General features: G+C 38.0%; 1 protein-coding gene across 3 annotated transcripts in view; it reads left to right on the forward strand.

The window, feature by feature from the left end:
• Positions 1–5,000, forward strand: part of LOC135090156 (6-phosphofructo-2-kinase/fructose-2,6-bisphosphatase 1-like) — an 83,027-nt gene that overhangs the window by 53,267 nt on the left and 24,760 nt on the right. Inside the window, exon 1 of one of the 3 annotated variants that reach the window (XM_063986562.1) lies at positions 3,459–3,606. The exons of the other annotated variants lie outside the window; for them this stretch is intronic. The gene's annotated coding sequence lies outside the window, so the exon portion shown is untranslated. Of the gene's footprint in view, positions 1–3,458; positions 3,607–5,000 lie in introns of those variants that run through there. 3 annotated transcript variants of the gene reach the window in all.

Raw genomic sequence — 5,000 nt, forward strand, 5'->3', positions numbered from 1 at the left:
AAAAAGAAGACAATTAACTAAAATTATTCCATCTCTCTCTCATTCTGTCTCCCTTATCTCCTACCTTGATAGGCTTTCCTCTGGCTCTTAAGACTCCTCTTGACTTAACCGTCGCGTATTTCGTTTGTTTATTATTGTTGTATTTCTGCTATTTGTTATTTTATGCAGCACTGTACATTTTTTTTTCAGAGGCTTTCACGGTAAAAAAAAATATGAAGCACTCTTGTCTCATTGAAAATTTTATGAGTCCACTTGTTCATTCGTTATTTGTTTTGTGCAGATTTTATAGAATTTCAAGTTAGAAGAGATGAGAGAGAGAGAGAGAGAGAGAGAGAGAGAGAGAGAGAGAGAGAGAGAGAGAGAGAGAGAGAGAGAGAGAGAGAGAGAGAGTGTCGAACATTCACTTCATATTTTTCATAGACTGTGGCATATTATTTTATTTTGCCCCTTGCATCGTTCACATTTTGCAGCTTATTACGTTATCATTTTATTTATTTATTTATTTATTTATTTATTTATTTATTTGTTGTTGTGCCTTCATTCTCTTTTCCTTACCATATTCTTTTGCCATTCTTTACTTTGTCTCGTTTTCTTTTTTATTAAACTCTCTTGTTTTTTTTTTCATCATATCTTGTCATCTTTTGCCGCATCTTCGTTCTTTTTCCCTACCATATTTATCATCATGCACCGCCATTCTTTAATTTGTCTCGCTTCCATGTTACAAACTCGCTTGTTTCTTCATTATATTTTGTTATCTTCCGTTGTCCTCCTTATTCTTCTTTCCTTGACATCATTAACATTTATTGCCATTTTTATCTATCTCATCTTACATTTATCACGATTCTTCTTGTTCTGTCTTCTTTTCCTACGTTCTCCTTCGTTTCTTCTTATTTTGTTTTCTTTTGCTCTGCTCTTCATTTCTTTTATACGTTTTCTTTTCCAATGTCGTCCTTTGTCTCGTATTTTGTCGTCTTTTGTAATGTCCTTCGTCTTTTCCTTATTCTCTCTTCTTCACTTCTCTTCCTTCCCTTATGGCAAACCCTCACTCATTCCTTCGTATACAAACACATGAACAAACACAGATATTGAACCATAGTGAACCGTTATCACCAAGGACAAACAAAAGATAGCGTGGTTATAGTATAGAAGAAATTAAGTGTAGCCATGAACATCTTAGCGAGATTTAAGATAAGTTACGTGTGGAGGTCTGATTAGATTAGTGTTGCGATGTTACGTGTGAGAACAGAGGGAGGAGGAGGAGGTGTAGGGAAGAGAAGCAGATGAAGGGAAATGAGAGTAGGGAAAGGGAGAAAATGGAAAGGGATGGGAGGGAAGGGAGGAGAAAGACAAGAGAAAATACGTTAATGAGAGTGCATAGGAATAGATGAATAGATGAATAGATAGAGACGAAATTAAAAAGTGTAAGATTTGACTGTTTTGCATCGTCACTATTTCATACTATACCTTCTTGTGTGCTTAGGTTTTAAACTTAGCGCAAACTTAACTACAGCATTAAGCAGAACTCTAGGAATCTCTGGGCATGCTAACACTACTGACTGGAAAGTATGAGTGGAAAAACAGAATAGAAAAGAACAAGGCTTTCTTCTCGCCAACCTCTCCCTCGTGCAACATACCAGCAAACAGAAAACATCGCTTTATACCTTTAAGAAAACGAGTACTTGGGAATTTCACCGTAAAAAAAAAAAAAAAGAAAAAAAAAACGAGAGGAAACAATGAAGGCATGAAGGAAAGGAAAGGGAGAGGAAGTGTGGTTGGGAAGAATCATCTCTCAGAAAACTATTACCTGGAAATTTCATCATAAAAAAAAAAAAAAGAGGAAGGAATGAAGGCAAGGAAGAGGAGACGGAGCGGGTGAGGAAGCAACGAGAGAGAAAGAGAAGAAGAGGAGGGGCAGTCGATAACAGTACTAACTGACGCAACGAACTGTACGTCTGTCACTCGAGGGGAAAAAATGAGGTCGCTGGTTAAGTAAGTCTTCGATGTGCGGCGTTGCTCCACGTGGCCGGGAGGTACAGACGGTAGGTGGTGAGAGTGGAGTGTCTGCAGCGTGTGATGGGAGTACTGGTATCTATCTCGGTGTTTGTTACATTGCGAAGTTCATTATGTTGTTAGGTACACCGAGAGCTTGTTAGGTACACCGAGAGCTTGTTTGTCATGCGCTCTTTCTCCTGTTTTTCTCCCCATTAGCATTCTCGTGTGTTTCTTCTTCTTTTCATCGTCATCATTATTCTGCTTCTTCTTAATTGTGTTCTTTGCTCTTGTTGTTCCTTGTTGTTGTTGTTGTTTATCGTTTTGTTCTGTTACGGTACCTTGTTTGTTTACCATAAATCAATGTTATCAGTCAGTCAATCACTCGGTCTTTTCTTAATCTTCAGTGTCAAGTGATCTTTTTTTCCGGCGTCTAAATAATTATCATATCAGTCGCTTAATTATTCTTCTTCTTCTTCTTCTTCTTCTTCTTCTTCTTCTTCTTCTTCTTCTTCTTCTTCTTCTTCTTCTTCTTCTTCTTCTTCTTCTTCTTCTTCTTCTTCTTCTTCTTCTTCTTCTTCTTCTTCTTCTTCTTCTTCTTCTTCTTCTTCTTCTTCTTCTTCTTCTTCTTCTTCTTCTTCTTCTTCTTCTTCTTCTTCTTCTTCTTCTTCTTCTTCTTCTTCTTCTTCTTCTTCTTCTTCTTCTTCTTCTTCTTCTTCTTGGTAATCATCGTTTAATTTGTAACCCACAGGCAATGATTTGTTATTCTTCTCACGAGGGACGAGGGACAAAGGAAGAGGCACAGCACTCCACACTTCATCAACACAGGATATCTGGGAATTAAGATCAAGACAAATCGTGCGTCACCAAGATTACACGGTCGGCGATAGAGAAGAGCAGTGTCGTACAGATAATAGTAAATCTTTGCGTGGATTTGTATCGGCATTTTGAAGGGTATTGAAGTTACTGAAGGTGTAAGAAAGTGGCATTATTATATTAACTCATACGAAAACGGATGAATTATGAGCGATAGCGCCGCGCGTCACCGCTAATGTTGTCATTTCTAAGCGAATGATAAATACACGTAAATTTTCAAAACCTAACCATCATTACTCTACTTTTCCAAACATTGTAAAAAAACGAAAAAGACACATACGCTCCTTTTCATGTCCAATAAGAGAGAGGGAGAGAGAGAAAAAAAATAACATTACACATGCAAATTATCGAATTGGCAATTTTGAGCGAACAATAAAATAAACTTTCAAAACTTAACCCTCATTTCATTACATTTCCAAACCTTTTAAACACGAACGCTCCTTTTCATATCCAACAAAAAACTAACATTACATATGCAAATTATCGAGTTGACAAAGAAATATTAGACGTGGAAGACAAGCAGGCACAGATCGACGGTCAGGACCTCATAGCAACCAAGGCAGCGAAGTGACACATTTTCTGTGCGTGTTGACACTCCTGGTGGCGGTAGAGGACGGGAAGGCGCGTGTGTGTGGTTTGTAAAGCAGACAGCATCAGGTGTAGGTCTTGCATTAGTGAGGCTTTAGGGCTACGGCAGTTCGGTGGAGTGCTAGAGAGCTGTGTGTGGCGTATGCTGCCCAGGTGAGGGAAAGGGAAGATGTGTACTGTTGTTATCTGTAAGGTATGCTTGTTATGCTTCCTCTTCTCGCTTGATATTCTAACACCTTGCTCTTTAACCTCCCTTCGTGTCTTCGTGATTTATGTTGCTTAAGAAGGAAAACACTAACAATTTTCTTCTTTTAATTTCCTCCTTGTATTTATCTCCGTGATTTTTCGTTCTGTAGGAAAGAAAACACTCACTATTTTCTCTTTTCATTTTCTCCTTGTATTTCTCTTCCTGATTCTTGATGTATAGGGAAGAAAATAGTTAATATTTTCTTCTCTTCCTCTTTGTATTCCTCTTCGGATTTCTGCTGCGTAGGGAAGAAAACTAGCTATTCTTCTTTCTGCTTGTGTTCCTCTTCGTGATTTCTACTCCCTATATTCCTCGTGATGTGTGTTAATTTCAGATACGTTGTTGAAAAGTTGGCTTCCCTCATCTTCTATTCATCTTTATCGGTGATATCATGTGATCATTTCCTGCGCCATTACTCAATCCAACCCTTCTTCTTCTTCTTCTTCTTCTTCTTCTTCTTCTTCTTCTTCTTCTTCTTCTTCTTCTTCTTCTTCTTCTTCTTCTTCTTCTTCTTCTTCTTCTTCTTCTTCTTCTTCTTCTTCTTCTTCTTCTTCTTCTTCTTCTTCTTCTTCTTCTTCTTCTTCTTCTTCTTCTTCTTCTTCTTCTTCTTCTTCTTCTTCTTCTTCTTCTTCTTCTTCTTCTTCTTCTTCTTCTTCTTCTTCTTCTTCTTCTTCTTCTTCTTCTTCTATGTTGTCGTGTTTACTTCCACTGTCTGTTAACATGTATGCAGCTTTTGAGTGTTCCCTTATTAATTTGAAGCAAACCGTACCTTGTTACACCTATTGGCAGTCATGTAGCAAGGAATCCAGGTAACAAGTGGATGAGCTGTATCAGATTGTAGAAGGTAAACAGATTATTGAACATAGTGTAGTGCCCCTCGATTGTTATCTTCCCTATCTGGCGTCTCTAAGGGGGTATTTCCCTCATTGCGGTAATACATTGGCGGGTTGGTTTATGGTGCTGATTAAGAGGTGGTGATGTAACGTGGAGGGACAGATGAATGTGATGTGAGGTCAGAATATTGGGTTTTCTACATGATTTCCTTGTGTTTTTTCTTCTTTATTTCTTTCTTTCTTTATTTATTTTTTCATGTATTTTCTTGTTTACTACACCGGCATGCACGTGGTTGTGATGCGGTACTGTTAATACAGCTGTGACGAAGTGTTACCTTATTTTGCTTTATGTTACCTTAGCTAACTCTAACCTTACTTTACCCAACTATACCTTACCGTAGCAAACCATACCTTACGTTTTCTTTCCATTATTTTCCTTTCGTTCCCTTCCTTTCTCATTCTTTCCT

This window comes from Scylla paramamosain, chromosome 34, assembly GCF_035594125.1.
Source record: "Scylla paramamosain isolate STU-SP2022 chromosome 34, ASM3559412v1, whole genome shotgun sequence".
NCBI lineage: Eukaryota > Metazoa > Arthropoda > Malacostraca > Decapoda > Portunidae > Scylla > Scylla paramamosain.